Raw genomic sequence first — 20680 nt, forward strand, 5'->3', positions numbered from 1 at the left:
GTCCCGTACTAGAGTTGCAGGGGTTAGAAGTCTAATGCGATTTCATTTCCCTGTCAACTCTTGAAAGGCTAATATTCAAGCCTTATTACATATTATTTAACCCAGAAGACTGGATGTGATCAGGTACTACAGTCAAGTATGATTCAGGGACTGCAGTGAGATCAGTGACATTAGATATAACTTGAAGTTTCTTCAGGTAACTGGTCACTGATATATAAACACTGAGGCCCATGGAATACATCTTGATTAAATAATAAATGTATCGAATCAGTCATCAGATTTATTGGGGTTTAATTTAGTTAATTGATTCAGAAGATTGAATAGCTCATCATTAAAGTAAAGTATGGTTCTGAGACTGCAGTGGGTTCAGTGACATTGGTCGCAGTGACTTGTAGCTGCTTAAGCTACTGTTCACTGATTTGCCACTGAGGCCTCATGAACTCATCTTCAGCTTTAAATGATGATACTAACATCAACCTCTGTTACTATAGTCAGCTGTAATCTCCTTAGTATAATGCTACTGGAGAAATATAATCAGCTGACAAATTTAGATTTCTATTGGTATTGTTTATCTGCAGGCATAGGTCTCCTCAGGCTTGATACTGGACCTGAGAGTAATTTACCTCCTGCAGAGTTTAACATGGTTATACCCTGATATTTAGTAGGGCTACCGATGAATCGATGACAATAGTCTGTCCCTACAAGGAGACCGAAGTCAGTGAGGTGATCAGACTTAATATTATCTGCCAATTTTATTCCTCTATTTCTCAGGAATTTGGCTGTTGCTCTCAGACCTTGAACTTGTAGGTCTACTGGTATTTTGTCCACCACAATGGCTTGTACTCGACAGACGTACCTGCCTAAACGTACTGATGGTTGTACCACCTGGTAGACTTGAGGTCCTGCATCTGTTACAAACCCTGAGATGTTGAATGACGTCTGGGCTACAGGCCTTAATTGTAGTTCATCTGCCAGCTTTTTAGTGATATATGTTCTCTGGGATCCTTGGTCAAACAACCCACGGGTATGGACCTTGGCCCTCTTATTCAGGATGGTAATTTGGGCAGTAGGCAAAGTCGTATTACCTTTAGACTTTGCCGATTGGACACTGTTTGTTTGTTGCACCTTGCAGTACTGTACTGTGGTGGGAATGCTATCTTCCACCTTGGGGTTTGGAGACGTTGTTTTGGTGTCTCTGCACAATGCTGCATGGTGCTGACCTTTGTTACACCTATTACAGGTGTGTAATTGGGTATCACAGTCCTTGATGTTATGTTTCCTGAGGCACCTCGTGCAATGTTGCAAATCTTTGAGTCGCTCAACACGGGCGTCACTATCAGGAAAATTAGGGCAGTGGTACATTGAATGTTTCTCATTGCAGAACAAACATGTTCCATAGCTTCCAGTACCCTTTGGTGTCACGTTCTTGGATGACACAGTAACTATAGGCTTGGAGGGTCCCACTGCATATACGCCCACACTGTTACTGTTCCACTTTGGTGTTGAATTATATTGTCTAGATTGATTTGGAGTACCTTTGGTACTCTGTGGTTTACTATTATTGGTTTCTGAGGGTTTACTTGGTGGTTTTAATTTGTCATGTGTTCGTAATTGATGAACTACTGACTTTAAACCTTCAGATATTTCATTCATAGATAAGATGCTTTTATTGTAATGAGCACTCATTTGTCTCAATATGTCCCTAGGTATTTTCTCCTGGACAAATATTTTCAAGACCCACTCAGCCCCGTTTGTATCTGCTGTCAGGCTGAGGGCATTGATCAATGATTCTACCTCCAGCTTGAAGACTTGGAGTGAATCAACTGAAGCCTCCGGTGGGGGTAAATGCAACAGCTCATGAACTAAATGTGATGTTCTTACTTCTGGATCAGCATAATTATCCTTGAGGAGTTTTACTGCCAGATCATAGCCGTCATTAGTTAATCTCAGATGGGATACTACTGTTTTAGCCTCACCTGATAATTGGCCTTGCAAATAAGAGAATTTACTACTCTTTGGTAAAGATTGTTTTGAGTCTACAAGGTCAACGAATTTGTTCCAAAATTCGTCCCAATCTTCCTCATCTTTTCCTGAGAAAGTGGGTAAATTAATTGGAGGGAGTCGAGCTTCTGCTTGACTCGTATTAGATGCAACTGTTGTTGTTGTTGCTGTTGCCTTGTTCTGGGCAATTAATTTGACATAAGGCTGTAATGTGGCCTGAGTCTGATCTTCATAATTCGCAAGATCAACCATAATGTCGTCTATTTCTGTTTCTGATAAATTGGTGTTGGCAAGTTCAGCCACATATGTTGCTATTTGACATTTGATTTGCTCAAATTTACCTGCAGCTGCTTGATAATAGCTTTCCAGGTCAGCATAATCAACTGTTGATTGTTGTGACAAATCTTCACATTTCTTGATCTGTCTTGTTAAGTGGCCTTTAAGACCTGCAAGGGTTCTTTTCATTCTCCCTGCATTATCCATACTGGCTAGTTGGTGAAGCCTTGTGGGGCTTGTACTTGGGCTGCTCATAATACTGAACAAACACTGATGGTAGCCTAGGGTCAATTCTGCACTCACTAGGCAATAATCCTACCTCTACTAGAGGTTAGCACTTAAAATTAATACACATTATATATATACAATCATACACACTAATGATTTGAGTGATAAACCAGTGTCACTGGAAGTACCTTTAGGTTAGCTCTTCTATATCACCCTAGGATGGTAGAGACACTAATTAATCACTCAAAGGTGTAATGATCATAAGTAAATTATTATATATACAACTCAACTCGAGTTGATAAAAATTACACCCAAAATAGGGTCTGCACCATTCATTAATGGTGTTAGGTTATTCAATATAGTACAACTGACTATGGTAATAATGGGACTAGGATGAACGATAATAGTTCAACTAGTCATATCCTACCCTGTTGTGGGTTGGCAATTAGTAAATATTATACTGTGATCACTAGTGCAATATATATTAAATAATTCTCTATTTTGGAGAAATAATATACACAATTATTGTTAATAGCCTCTTAATTAGCCTCTATGAAACTTCTAATATTATCAAGAAGTATTAAATATTATTAGTGACCTCGCGAAATAAACTCCACAAAATTCGTGGATAATCTCGCGAAGACACAGTCACTAATTTGGCTGGCTTCTATATTGGCGCTGTCATTTCACAGAATAACACTCCACCAAATCTGTGGGTGTACATGAAACCGCTGACTAAGGCTTAACTGAACTGAGCGGGGCTCGTGAACTCGCACGAGTCAACGCCGCTGTCTTGACTGGCTTTGTTTAAATCACACTGCACTAGTTTATTTAATGAATCCACTGGTTAACTGGTTCATCCGGTACTAAGATGACCAAATGTGGGTTCAAAGGATCAAATAATCCATCATCCGGTTCGAAGATGACCAAATAATGTGGGAACCGACCTGTGAGATTTATATTTATTTAATTTATATGAATTTATATTTACGTTAATTTATATACTTCAATAGCAATTTGTATAATGATAAGTGGACTGTATTTCTGCAATAATCTCAATCTCACAAATCGATCCTCTACACATTAGGGGGGGTTTATTAGTTTATATATATGCAGCCAATCAAACTACAGAATTAACTACATACATTGAAAAGGTTCCTTATCTTATTTGTACAGCAGGTATAACCAGGATGTAGACCACATTTTCCCTCTTTGAGGTAGCTTCCACGTGCTGGTAACTGATGCACAAACATGCTTCCTCGTCTTGACCTGTTAAAAGGGCGCTAGCTGTGAAGCCAGAAACCTAGTATATGACAGGTATTTCAGAGAAACATTGTACATGGAACAATAAAGACCTGGCTTAATTACCTTTAGTATGAGGCGATTTCGCGTTCTAACCGGATAACCCTACCCAATGACATTAATGGCCACTAATGATAGATAATGGGTTTCAGAAAGAACACTTAACTTGAATTTGTAGACAGCGTGTTGATAATGGTACACTTTTAGTTTCCATAACACTACGTCCAAGTAAATTTAACAGGAGCCGAATTTGCTCCCGTGTGAGCCTCTGGTCTAGTCTCAACAATGGCTGCATCTAACACTCCATACTATTGACACCTGGCCGACATTGTCCAGATATGATAGGAGCCAAATTTGCTCCACACGTCTCGGAGGTGACACAACAATGGCTGCCCTCCTACCTCACTGACGCCTGGCTTACATTGTCCAGATTTCAGAAAGTGATAGAAGGGTCACATTTACTCTACTTTAATATTGATAATTAAGTTAATTTATATAAGATGTTTTTATGATAGTAAAGTCCAAAGACTAATGTATTTAAGAATAATTCGCACCATAATAGGTGGTGAATTATAATAGTATGTGGTGATGATATCCCGTTTTCTATAGACGGTAATTCCACTACAAGTTACGTTTTCTATGGGTTACTTGTTGGTAATACAGCAGCAATTATCTGTATGATATATTAAATGGTGTCGGATTTTCCGACAGCTACTGAGTCAGGCAATAATACCACTCTGCCTACAGCTCAACTTAGACTAATAAACAGGAGATCTAGAGTTAACACTAGAGGTCTTTTTGATCAAGGATCACAGAAAACCTTCATTACACAACAGTTAGTAGAGCAGTTAAAATTAAAACCTGCCAAAAGTGTGAGATTAAATATTTCTGGTTTTTTGACTAATAGTGGACCTCGTGAATACCAAGTAGTTAAGGTATTAGTGAGACTTGGATCTTCCACTAGTCCAATACAAGCGGTAGTAGTAGATAAACTTCCTACAGACCTGCAGGTCACAGGATTAGCTCGCACTGCGAAATATCTTAAACGAAACCGCATGAGGCTAGCAGATTACAAAATAAATTCTGACTGCCTCACTGATGTTGGAATACTTATAGGCGCGGATCATTATTATAAATTTATAACGGGATGCACCAGACAACACGGAATGAATTTGTTGTCATCTGCTGGAGGCAAATTGCTCACTGGACCGGTGCTTTTCCAACAAAATCCAGCATAAACAAACCAACAATCTAACAACATAATAGTGGCGTGACTAGGCTTGGAACAGTCACCCCTACATTTCAGAGAAATATCTGAAGATATTGAATCTGACCCACCTGTACATTGTCTGTGGGATTTAGACACTTTAGGTATTATCCCTGTGCAACCAAGCCCTGATGATATGTGGACTTACCAGCAATATCTGGATACAGTTGTCTATAAAGATAAACAATACTGGGTAAGACTCCCGTGGAAGTTGAATCATCCACAACCTCCAGTTAATTTTTTTATGGCAGCCTCACAATTGCAGTCTCAATTAACAAGACTACAGAAACAGCCAGACAAACTGAACATGTATCATCAACTAATCCAACAACAACTCAACAGTAAATTCATCGAGGTTGTTGATAACGATGACCGGAAAATAGGTCATTATTTACCTCATCACGCTGTGGTGAAAGATTCATTGACAACACCTATCCGTATTGTCTTCAACTGTAGCGCTAAAGTGAAGCCAAACAGTGTGTCTTTGAATGAATGTCTCCAAACAGGACCTAGCCTAACTCAAAGGCTACATGATGTGCAGTTACGATTCCGCACTGGTATTTTCGCTTATACTGCTGATATCAGTAAAGCTTTCCTCCGAGTAGGTTTACAGGAGGAGGATTGTAATTACACTAAGTTTCTTTGGATTAAGGACCCACTGGATCCCAACAGTGATATCATCACATATCGTTTTGCCTCAGTATTATTCGGAGCGACGTCCTCCCCGTTTCTATAGCAAGCTACATTAGACACACATTTGAGGAAGTCAAATAGTCCTTATAAGGCAGACATTAGTGCCAACTTGTATGTCGACAATTTCCAGGGAACTTCAAATTATCAAACCAATTTGGTAGAAATCTACCATGAGGCTAACCGTGAGTTATTAGAAGCCAATATGCCACTACAGTCATGGGCCTCAAATAATGAATCACTAAACCAGATAATCGAGAAAGAACTTCCAGGTTATCAGGTACCCAATCAATTAAAGGTTCTAGGTGTGGAATGGAACACAAGTACTGACGAGATGAATGTCAAATCAGTACAAACTGATTATTCATCCCTTACCATGAGAACATTGCTCTCGTTTGTCAGTCAACCATTTGACCCTTTAAGCTTACTTAGTCCTATATTAATAAGGGGCAAACTCCTAATGCAGGAGTGCTGGCAGAAACATATGGGATGGGATGATCCGTTACCAAGTGAGTTACAAGCTAAATGGCAGACACTCTCAACGGATTTTAATCAGTTAGGTGTTTTGAAATTTCCTCGTAATGCTGTAGGACCAAACTTGCCCACAAATTTGCACGTTTTCTGCGATGTCTCTGGCAAAGCGTATGGCGCTGTAGCCTACTTAGTTAATAGTGCACAATCAATTTTGCTCACATCTAAAGCAAGAGTTGCTCCCATTAAGAAGAGATCTTTACCTCAAATGGAGTTGACTGCATTGCTAGTGGGAGTAAGATTGGCTCATTGCTTGACTAAGACACTCAATAATATCCACTTTGGTGAGATTGTCGTGTGGCCAGACAATGAGGCAGTCTTACAATGGGTAAGAAACAACAATAATAAAATTCCCTATGTCATTAATCGTGTTAGGGAAATTCATGAATTATCTGCTGGGTATAAATTCAGACATGTTCCTACTAAGGACAATCCTGCAGATTATTTATCTCGAGGATTAACACTAAAACAACTCATCAAGTCTTCGCTGTGGTTCAATGGACCTTCATGGCTTGTTGGTGGTCAGTGGCCCAAACAAAAACCACAAGTCATAGTGACCAATATCACCACTCCCATGAAAGAACCAGAACCTCAACGAATCTTAGCCATTGATCCTCACAATTATTCTAACTTAAGTAAGTTATTAAGAGTGACCGCACATGTGTTTGACTTTCTTGCTAAGATAGGAATCTGACATAAGTTTCCCAATCCTATTCTCTACTGGATCAAACGTGCACAACAAGAGACATATGGAAGCAAATATGAAAATCTTCCAGATAAATTAACTAAGTCTCTAGGTATCTGGTATGAAGCCAACACTCATAATATACTAAGGTGTGGAGGACGTTTGCTTCATGCAAAAATTGATCTGGACACAAAGAATCCAATTCTTCTACCACGTCACCACATCATCACCAAACTTCTAGTTTTACATCACCATCAATACGGTACTTTACATGGTGGAGTGTTAGATACTCTCACCGACCTTAGACAGAAATTTTTGCTTCCTCAAGGTCGTCAGACAGTCAAGTCAATTATTAAATTCTGTGTAATCTGCTAAAGATACGATGCTAGAGTATGTCCTTACCCAGGACCTCCACCACTTCCAGAAGAAAGAGTGGTTCATCTTCGTCCTTTTGAAACCACTGGTGTAGATTACACAGGGGCCTTGCTTCTCACTGGCAACCCAGATAAGATACCAGTGAAAGCTTACATTTGCCTCTTTACGTGTGCTACTACTAGAGGCATACATTTAAAAGTGACTTCAGATATGAGCGCTGAAGCCTTCATCCAAGCCTTCCGCAGATTTGCAGCTCGCAGATCTTGTCCCAAACTCATGATATCGGACAATGGTTCCAATTTTGTGGCAGGAGAAGCCTGTCTGCGAGAAGTGTGGAGTCATCCAGAAGTACAATCAGTCCTGCAGAGACGACAATGTCACTGGAAATTTATAGCTCCAAGAGCCCCTTGGCAAGGTGGGTTCTACGAACGAATGATAGGCACTGTCAAGAAGTGTTTAAGAAAAACCTTACATAGACAAAAAATCAGTTACTCCGAACTCCAAACAATTGTTGTGGAAATCGAGGCGCGAGTCAATAACCGCCCATTAACATACCTGTCCGATGATTTCTCACAAAGAGAACCTCTGAGTCCCTCACACTTGATACATGGAGGTCTACTGAGTCCTCTCATACCTTCAGCAGAAGAGGACCCCGTCGACCCCTCACATGTAACCAGAAGTGACTTGGTAGAAAGTTACCAACATCTCTCAAGAGTCATTGAAAGGTGGAATGAGGTGTGGACTCGAGAGTACCTCACAGCTCTACGAGAGTACCACTACGGAGCTTCGAGTCCTTATAATAAAGTACAACTTAAACCAGGGGACCTAGTATTAGTCAACAGTGATGGACCAAGGTCGGAGTGGCCCATAGGCAAAATTGTTGCCATCCATCCAGATCATCAAGGTATCCGGAGAGTAGTGAAAGTTTTATGCCGAGGCAACACTACCCTAAAAACTTTAGAGAAGTTGGTACCTCTCGAATTAGCAGAACGAGAGTGTTTGCCAGAACCAGCTTCACCAGTAGTTTCCGAGGACAGTAATTCTGATCCATCGAGCAACCGCCCCACTAGAGCTGCTGCTCAACAATGCAAGTGGAAACTGCAAGCCTATTACAGCTCTGACCAAGAGTAAATCCCTTTCCATCCAATTTAAGTAACCATGATGATACTGTGGTGTGATGTCAAGTAACAAATCAATACAAGTCACTATGACCCAAGACATTCTTATCACAGTAGATTCTCAGTTATTTGAATTGTGTGATTTAAATTCTTAATTGTTGTATAGGCTATAAATAACATTATTTGTCTAGAGTATCTGAGAGTTTACAGACTTTGAGACTTAGTAACATAAACATTACATGTCATAACGACACCAGTCACAGAGTTTATTGTAAGCCTTCTTAGTTATTAGCTTTAGGTAATTCATAATAACATGTTCCATTTAACATGAAATCTGCAAGACTTAAGTTTCTTGTATGTCCTTGACAAATACGGGACATTCGTTATGTGTGTACTAACATACTAACATACTAATATTAATACCAACTTCGGGATGGGTATGTCAGTACTCAACATTACACTGGGACCCGATAAATCCCCCCCCCGGAGTTATGTTGGAAATTTCCAATATAATACAACACTGTTATATTATTTTTAATTATTACTAAAATCTACTAATTACTGTAGTAACTAAAATTAACCAACCATAGAGTTCACATGAACTAATAATTGTATCTGTACAATAATGCTAGAATTCTTACATAACCAAACACCAGTATTAATCCATTAATCGGAGACGCCATTAATCGGAGAGGGTGTGGAGGCGTCGGTGTTATAGGAAAGGCGCCAAAGTGCGGTGTGAAGACTTGTTGCGGAATTGAGCAACTCGTTTGGTGTCAGTGTTATAGGATACATTGTGGTGAATCGTCAACAAGAATTAACTTGACATTCAGCCCGGAACTTGTCAATTTGTTCCGTGTAATCCATCGTGACCGGCCAGAGAAGCGCGTCGACATTTAGGCCAAGCTAGCCACCACGTGTTCGCCATTGCGACGCTAGAGCCTGGAACGCGAGTTTCGGCAAGCTTCAACTTATACAGTGCCCTATTAGCTAAGTACACATATTCCCTTTTGATGCATCATTAGAGATTGTTTACAGCAGGGTAGCTTGTCGTCACGCCGAGCGACATAAGTAAAACACATTTTAGTATATTTATTACTCTCCATTCCCAATTTCTTGAATATAGATATTTAGTAGCCTAATATGTTGCTACGTAATATATCTTAATTTACAGCTTGCGTGTGAGGAATTCCCCGAGCTGTTGCTTTACCCGTGTTATTCATCTCCCAGTGTTCCAAGAAGAATTCCAGAGATTCCGAGGATGATTCATGATTGATGTCTTGGAAAACGTCTTCAAGCTAAGACCTTTTTCCGTATTTTAATTATTCAAATTATCTGTATTGGATTATCACTATTGATCACTGTGCACTGGATTTAACACGTGTTTATTATAATCATTAATTTCTGATGTTCATAATCTATATTCTTGTTGGTGACAAATACCCTACTGATTCTCTAATTGGTCATAGGATTAGATTATTACACAATGAACTAATGTACGAACCGCATTAGTTCCTAGACATTTTTGAAGTTCTAGCAATAACCCCCCAACGTAGATGTTTGAGGCTTTGATTCAAGTAAATTATTTATACAGCCCATTAATTATTCAAGTGATTATAATTTCTAGTATTTATCCATAGTTACTGGTTCCTCTAGGAATTTCAAATTATCACATTTTATTAGTTTCCCTCTTTACTATAAAAGAGGGTGGTCCTTCTTAATTATTTTCATTACTTCAATAATTAAATAAATAGAGTCAAGTCCCAAATATCCCACAATACGTGTTAAATGATTGCTATATTGTTTTGACGTGCTATATTGAGGCTTAAATAGGGATCCAACTTGTACATACCGGGGCTCACATTAAGGCTGTTGTTACAATGTTTGATCAGAGCAGACTCGATCACGTTTCGTTCAACAAAATCCTTACTTTTAACAATACATTTTGCCCCTGTGAAGTCGATAGAATGATTACATAAACTGGAATGTAAATACAATGCACTGGATTGCTGGGCTGTACGAATAGCATATGAATGCTGTTTTAAATGCGAGGAAACAGATTTACCTGTCTGGCCGATGTAAACACATGCACACTCATTACAAGGGATGGAATACACACAATCTGCTACAGACGAGGGCGAGTTCTTAATTAACATGGACTTAACTGCATTATCATTTTTGAACACTAGATTAATATTAAAGTTCTTCAGGGCTGGGGCAAGATTTACTAGACCCTCAGAATATGGTAATGCCAACGAATTTTTCAGTTCTGGTTTAGACTTAGTAGTCTGTTTGTAGAAAGTCCTTTTTGCTTGACAAAACGCAAGATCCAAGATCGATTTTGGGTATTTTAACTTCTTCCCAATTTCAAATATATTTGCTATTTCTTCATCGAAAAATTCCGGACTGCAAACTCTCAGTGCTCTGAGAAACATACCAGAAAAAACTGCCCGCTTGACCTGAACCTGATGATTTGAATAGAAATGTACATACGAGCACACATTGGTAGGTTTCCTATACACACTGAATTTGAAACTCCTACCAATTCTATGAATCATGATGTCTATAAAATGCAGAACACCATTCACTTCGTTCTCAATTGTAAATTTAATTGACGGAACCAGCGAATTAATTTGATTGAGAAAATCAGTTTCGTCATGGTTAACCGGCCACAGGCATAAAATATCGTCAACGTACCTGTACCAAAGCAAATTTGAGGGTAAAATCCTGGGAAGGATATTTGTTTCGAAACATTTCATATACAGATTGCTCAAAACAGGGGAGAGGGGATTACCCATCGCCATGCCAAATGTTTGTTTATAAAATGAATCATTAAAGCTGAAATAATTATCTTTAATGCACAATTTTGTAAGTTCAATAATGGTGTTAGTAGGTAAAGTTAAATTATACCTTGGGAGTAGATCCCATAAGAATGACAACAGATCATCAACAGGAACCCTATTGAACAGAGCCGTCACATCAAAACTCACAAGTTTAAAATCATAATTTAATTTCAAACTAGACAACTTGTTAACCAAGTCCAAGTTGTATGTTATGTGTGAGTTGGAAATGGAACCTACTACTGGAGACAAGACTTGGACAAGCCATTTGGAAAGTCTATATGCCACAGAGTATATGCCATGTACTCCCAAGGTATAATTTAACTTTGCCAACTAACACCATTATTGAACTTACAAAATTGTGCATTAAAGATAATTATTTCAGCTTTAATGATTCATTTTATAAACAAACATTTGGCATGGCGATGGGTAATCCCCTCTCCCCTGTTTGGAGCAATCTGTACATGCGTTTGTTATGGTTTTCGTTAGCTTTGTTTTTGTAAGTGCTATTATGTCTGGGTTTTCTTCTAGGTGCCCATTCTCCGAGTTCACTTGTTTTATTTGTAATCCCATCTATGTTAGTGTACATTGCCTTGAAGCTCACTTTCTTCTGTTCATTTTCTAGTCCCCTTCTTGGCGAGCATTCTGCTGGTGGGAAAAGCTGTTCCCTGGGTGAGAAGATCTGTGAAATGGTTTGCAGGGTCTCAGAGGATTTTGGGGTGGGGGTGGGGGTGCAAGGGAAGGGGGGACAGGTAGGGTGTGGGTTAAGGAGATAGGGGGGGACATGGAGGATACGGGGTGAAGGGGAGGAGGGATAGGGAGGGTATTGGATGAAGTGTGAGAGGGGAACAGGGGGGGGAAGGCAGGAGGGGTGACATATTGGGAATGGGGGAGGGGTTATAGGGTCAGAATTGGGTGGGGGGAGGGAGGTTTGGGTGAGCATTTGGGTGGGGGCAGGTAGGGTAAGGGGAAGGGAGGATTTCTGTGCAGAGGGGAGTGGTGGTGTTGATCTCCCTTCTGGTATTGCTGGGATGCTGGTTGTGGGTTCCCCACTTATACCTGGGACTGTTGTGTTGGGGGCTGCGATTTCCTGGTTTACTCCTCTCTCCCTGCGCTTGTGTGTGTGTGTGTACTCACCTAGCTGTGCTTGCGGGGGTTTAGCTTTAGCTCTTTGGTCCCGCCTCTCAACCGTCAATCAACAGGTGTACAGGTTCCTGAGCCTATTGGGCTCTATCATATCTACACTTGAAACTGTGTATGGAGTCAGCCTCCACCACATCACTCCCTAATGCATTCTATTTGTCAACCACTGTGTGTGTGTGTGTGTGTGTGTGTGTGTGTGTGTGTGTGTGTGTGTGTGTGTGTGTGTGTGTGTGTGTGTGTGTGTGTGTGTGTGTGTGTGTGTGTGTGTGTGTGTGTGTGTGTGTGTGTTTGTGTGTGTGTGTTTATGTATTCACCTAATTGTGCTTGCGGGGGTTGAGCTCTGCTTTTTCGGCTCGCCTCTCAACTGTCAAATTAATCTAGAGGGGAAACGCCTGCTGCGTCCTCGGTTACTGTCCAGAAGCAGAAGAGCTTCAAGAGATCCATAACCTCTAAGAGAGAGAGAGACGTTAATGGAGATATGTATACAGGTAGAGGTGTAGCAGGTATGGTAATGGAGATATATACACAGGTAGAGATGTAGCAGGTATGGTAATGGAGATATATACCCAGGTAGAGGTGTAGCAGGTATGGTAATGGAGATATATACACAGATAGCGGTGTAGCAGGTATGGTAATGGAGATATATACCCAGGTAGAGGTGTAGCAGGTATGTTAATGGAGATATATATACAGGTAGAGGTGTACCAGGTATGGTAATGGAGATATATACAAATGTAGAGGTGTAGCAGGTATGGTAATGGAGAAATATACCCAGATAGAGGTGTAGCAGGTATGTTAATGGAGATATATACACAGATAGAGGTGTAGCAGGTATGGTAATTGTGTAGCAGGTATGGTAAAACTTCTGTGTACCAATTTATTTCATGGTGAACAGATGCATTAGGTGATACGAAACGCGCCCAAACATTTCTGTCCCGCTTAAGATTTGGACTCAGAATTCTGGATATGTTTCTTTTAACGTTTGTCTGTTGCTACGTAAGAGAACGGTGGTATATCTTCTTCCTCACGGCTTGGGACTGTCTTTGATAATTACTTATACTTACCAGGGATACGTCGGGTTCAGTGAAGTCTACCATCCGACTGTGTTTATCTGCAGAGTTATCAAGTCTTTGAACAAGATTTATCCATTGTTATGGTGTTGTGGATGCTACTGGGGGACAATGCCAAGAGTGTCACACTAGTTTGGTTAATTAGTAAAACGCTTTTAAAATTTAATTTTTAAATCTCAAAATATTTTTTTCATTCTATGAGCTTTTTATTATTTAAAAAAATTATTAACGTAAACTGTTTTACATTAAATATTATAGAAAAACCTTCAAATATTATTTCCATATCTTCTTGTAGGCAAATCCAACTGCGGACTCCATACTACAAGCAGAAGATTCTTGGGCGAACCTCACCCATCACCTCGAGTGAAGCTTTCACCAACACTCCAGTCAGTCACCCACTCGTCCTGCTTGTAGAACACACCTAACAGTCACCCACTCGTCTTGCTTGTAGAACACACCCAATAGTCACCCACTCGTCTTGCTTGTAGAACACCCCCAACAGTCACCCACTCGTCTTGCTTGAAGAACACACCTAATAGTCACCCACTCGTCCTGCTTATAGAACACACCTAACAGTCACCCACTCGTCTTGCTTGAAGAACACACCTAATAGTCACCCACTCGTCCTGCTTGTAGAACACACCTAACAGTCACCCACTCGTCTTGTTTGTAGAACACACCCAATAGTCACCCACTCGTCTTGCTTGTAGAACACACCCAATAGTCACCCACTCGTCTTGCTTGTAGAACACCCCCAACAGTCACCCACTCGTCCTGCTTGAAGAACACGCCTAACAGTCATCCAATAGAATGCAGACATCAGCATCCATCACTAGTGTAGATAACCACACAATCACTAGGGTAGACAACCACACAATCACTAGTGAAGACAACCACACCATCACTAGTGCAGACAACAATCTCTAGTGCAGAAAACAATCACTAGTGCAGCTAACAATCACGATTGCAGACAACATTCGCTAGTGCAGACATCAATCACTAGTTCAGACAACAATCACTAGGTCAGACAACTACAATTATCTCACACATTGACAGGCAGAACTTCAGAATTTTTATCATAAAACAATATTGTTACTTGTTATTATATAAATATATACTATATTCTACGATGAGTAAGAGTGCATGAAGAACTGATCAATGTACCGTTGTGGGGGGCAGGTAGCGAGGATCGGCCAACATAACGACTGCTTCCTCGCCTCAGACACGGATTTCGGCACGTACGTTAACAAAGCGATGGAGTACCCATACCTGAAGAATGAAACACTGTACCTCTCCATGGGTGGTGAGACTTGCGCGAACAACCCCCCCAGGTTAGTTTATGATCAGTAACTACTGCGTGTCCCCAGGTCAGTCATGGTGATGACTAGTAACTACTGCTGCACTAAACATGTCCCCAGGTCAGTCCTGGTGATGACCAGTAACTACTGCTGCACTAAACATGTCCCCAGGTCAGTCCTGGTGATGACCAGTAACTACTGCTGCACTAAACGTGTCCCCAGGTCAGTCCTGGTGATGACCAGTAACTACTGCTGCACTAAACATGTCCCCAGGTCAGTCCTGGTGATGACCAGTAACTACTGCTGCACTAAACGTGTCCCCAGGTCAGTCCTGGTGATGACCAGTAACTACTGCTGCAATAAACATTTCCCCAGGTCAGTCATGGTGATGACCAGTAACTACTGCTGCACTAAACATGTCCCCAGGTCAGTCCTGGTGATGACCAGTAACTACTGCTGCACTAAACATGTCCCCAGGTCAGTCATGGTGATGACCAGTAACTACTGCTGCACTAAACATGTCCCCAGGTCAGTCATGGTGATGACCAGTAACTACTGCTGCACTAAACATGTCCGCAGGTCAGTCATGGTGATGACCTACCTGCTCATCATATAACACACACTGACCTACCTGCTCATCACATAACACACTAATTCTACCTGCTCATCACATAACACACTAATTCTACCTGCTCATCACATAACACACACTGACCTACCTGCTCATCACATAACACACACTGACCTACCTGCTCATCACATAACACACACTGACCTACCTGCTCATCACATAACACACTAACTGTACCTGCTCATCACATAACACACACTGACCTACCTGCTCATCACATAACACACACTGACCTACCTGCTCATCACATAACACACTAACTGTACCTGCTCATCACATAACACACACTGACCTACCTGCTCATCACATAACACACACTGACCTACCTGCTCATCACATAACACACTAACTCTACCTGCTCATCACATAACACACACTGACCTACCTGCTCATCACATAACACACACTGACCTACCACCTCATCACATAACACACACTAACCTACCTGCTCATCACACAACACACTGACCTACCTGCTCATCACATAACACACTGACCTACCTGCTCATCACATAACACACTGACCTACCTGCTCATCACATAACACACTGACCTACCTGGTCATCACATAACACACTCACCTACCTGCTCATTACATAACACACACTGACCTACCTCCTCATCACATAACACACTAACCCTACCTGCTCATCACATAACACACACTGACCTACCTGCTCATCACATAACACACTAACCCTACCTGCTCATCACATAATACACACTGACCTACCTGCTCATCACATAACACACTGACCTACCTGCTCATCACATAACACACACTGACCTACCTGCTCATCACATAACACACTGACCTACCTGCTCATCACATAACACACACTGACCTACCTGCTTATCACATAACACACACACTGACCTACCTGCTCATCACATGACACACACTGACCTACCTGGTCATCACATAACACCCAAACCCTACCTGCTCATCACATAACACACACTGACCTACCTGCTCATCACATAACACACTGACCTACCTGGTCATCACATAACACACTGACCTACCTGCTCATCACATAACACACACTGACCTACCTGCTCATCACATAACACACTAACCCTACCTGCTCATCACATAACACACACTGACCTACCTGCTCATCACATAACACACTAACCCTACCTGCTCATCACATAATACACACTGACCTACCTGCTCATCACATAACACACTGACCTACCTGCTCATCACATAACACACACTGACCTACCTGCTCATCACATAACACACTGACCTACCTGCTCATCACATAACACACAATGACCTACCTGCTTATCACATAACACACACTGACCTACCTGCTCATCACTTGACACACACTGACCTACCTGGTCATCACATAACACCCAAACCCTACCTGCTCATCACATAACACACACTGACCTACCTGCTCATCACATAACACACAAACCCTACCTGCTCATCACATAACACACACTAACCCTACCTGCTCAACACATAACACACTGACCTACCTGCTCATCACATAACACACACTGACCTACCTGCTCATCACAAAACACACTAACCCTACCTGTTCATCACATAATACACACTGACCTACCTGCTCATCACATAACACACTGACCTACCTGTTCATCACATAACACACACTGACCTACCTGCTCATCACATAACACACTGACCTACCTGCTCATGACATAACACACACCGACCTACCTGCTCATCACATAACACACTGACATACCTGCTCATCACATAACACACACTGACCTACCTGCTCACCACATCACACACACTGACCTACCTGCTCATCACATAACACACTGACCTACCTGCTCATCACATAACACACACTGACCTACCTGCTCATCACATAACACACACTGACCTACCTGCTCATCACATAAAACACACTGACCTACCTGCTCATCACATAACACACACTGACCTACCTGCTTATCACATAACACACACTGACCTACCTGCTCATCACATAACACACACTGACCTACCTGCTCATCACATAACACACAAACCCTACCTGCTCATCACATAACTCTCACTGACCTACCTGCTCATGACATAACACACACTGACCTCCCTGCTTATCACATAACACACACTGACCTACCTGATTATCACATAACACACACTGACCTACCTGGTCATCACATAACACACAAACCCTACCTGCTCATCACATAACACACTGACCTACCTGGTCATCATATAATACACACTGACCTACCTGCTCATCACATAATACACACTGACCTACCTGCTCATCACATAACACACACTAACCCTACCTTCTCATCACATCACACACACTAACCCTACCTTCTCATCACATCACACACTGACCTACCTGCTCATCACATAACACACACTAACCCTACCTGCTAATCACATAACACACAATAACCCTACCTTCTCATCACATCACACACTGACCTACCTGCTCATCACATAACACACACTAACCTACCTGGTCATCACATAACACACTAACCCTACCTGCTCATCACATAATACACACTGACCTACCTGCTCATCACATAACACACTGACCTACCTGCTCATCACATAACACACACTGACCTACCTGCTCATCACATAACACACTGACCTACCTGCTCATCACATAACACACACTGACCTACCTGCTCATCACATAACACACTGACATACCTGCTCATCACATAACACACACTGACCTACCTGCTCACCACATGACACACACCGACCTACCTGCTCATCACATAACACACTGACCTACCTGCTCATCACATAACACACACTGACCTACCTGCTCATCACATAACACACACTGACCTACCTGCTCATCACATAACACACTAACCCTACCTGCTCATCACATCACAAACTGACCTACCTGCTCATCACATAACACACACTGACCTACCTGCTCATCACATAATACACACTGACCTACCTGCTCATCACATAACACACACTGACCTACCTGCTCATCACATAACACACACTGACCTACCTGCTCATCACATAACACACACTGACCTACCTGCTCATCACATCACAAACTGACCTACCTGCTCATCACATAACACACACTGACCTACCTGCTCATCACATAACACACTAACCCTACCTGCTCATCACATAATACACACTGACCTACCTGCTCATCACATAACACACTGACCTACCTGCTCATCACATAGCACACACTGACCTACCTGCTCATCACATAACATACTGACCTACCTGCTCATCACATAACACACACTGCCCTACCTGCTCATCACATAACACACACTGACCTACCTGCTCATCACATAACACACACTGACCTACCTGCTCATCACATAACACACACTGACCTACCTGCTTATCACATAACACACACCTGCTCATCACATAACACACACTGACCTACCTGGTCATCACATAACACACAAACACTACCTGTTCATCACATAACACACACTGACCTACCTGCTCATCACATAACACACTGACCTACCTGGTCATCACATAACACACTGCCCTACCTGCTCATCACATAACACACTAACCCTACCTGCTCATCACATAACACACACTAACCCTACCTGCTCATCACATAATACACACTGACCTACCTGCTCATCACATAACACACTGACCTACCTGCTCAACACATAACACACACAGACCTACCTGCTCATCACATAACACACACTGACCTACCTGCACATCATATAACACACACTGACCTACCTGCTTATCACATAACACACACTGACCTACCTGCTCATCACATAACACCCAAACCCTACCTGCTCATCACATAACACACACTGACCTACCTGCTCATCACATAACACACTGACCTACCTGGTCATCACATAACACACTGCCCTACCTGCTCATCACATAACACACTAACCCTACATGCTCATCACATAATACACACTGACCTACCTGCTCATCACATAACACACTGATCTACCTGTTCATCACATAACACACACTGACCTACAAGCTCATCACATAACACACTGACCTACCTGCTCATCACATAACACACACTGACCTACCTGATCATCACATAACACACTGACATACCTGCTCATCACATAACACACACTGACCTACGTGCTCACCACATCACACACACTGACCTACCTGCTCATCACATAACACACTGACCTACCTGCTCATCACATAACACACACTGACCTACCTGCTCATCACATAACACACATTGACCTACCTGCTCATCACATAAAACACACTGACCTACCTGCTCATCACATAACACACACTGACCTACCTGCTTATCACATAACACACACTGACCTACCTGCTCATCACATAACACACACTGACCTACCTGCTCATCACATAACACACAAACCCTACCTGCTCATCACATAACTCACACTGACCTACCTGCTCATCACATAACACACACTGACCTCCCTGCTTATCACATAACACACACTGACCTACCTGCTCATCACATAACACACACTGACCTACCTGGTCATCATATAACACACACTGACCTACCTGCTCATCACATAACACACACTAACCCTACCTTCTCATCACATCACACACACTAACCCTACCTTCTCATCACATCACACACTGACCTACCTGCTCATCACATAACACACACTGACCTACCTGGTCATCATATAACACACACTGACCTACCTGCTCATCACATAATACACACTGACCTACCTGCTCATCACATAACACACACTAACCCTACCTTCTCATCACATCACACACACTAACCCTACCTGCTCATCACATAACACACACTAACCCTACCTTCTCATCACATCACACACTGACCTACCTGCTCATCACATAACACACACTAACCTACCTGGTCATCACATAACACACTAACCCTACCTGCTCATCACATAATACACACTGACCTACCTGCTCATCACATAACACACTGACCTACCTGCTCATCAAATAACACACACTGACCTACCTGCTCATCACATAACACACTGACCTACCTGCTCATCACATAACACACACTGACCTACCTGCTCATCACATAACACACAGACATACCTGCTCATCACATAACACACACTGACCTACGTGCTCACCACATCACACACATTGACCTACCTGCTCATCACATAACACACTGACCTACCTGCTCATCACATAACACACACTGACCTACCTGCTCATCACATAACACACACTGACCTACCTGCTCATCACATAAAAC

The sequence above is a fragment of the Procambarus clarkii genome, chromosome 2, assembly GCF_040958095.1.
Source record: "Procambarus clarkii isolate CNS0578487 chromosome 2, FALCON_Pclarkii_2.0, whole genome shotgun sequence".
NCBI classification, from domain to species: domain Eukaryota; kingdom Metazoa; phylum Arthropoda; class Malacostraca; order Decapoda; family Cambaridae; genus Procambarus; species Procambarus clarkii.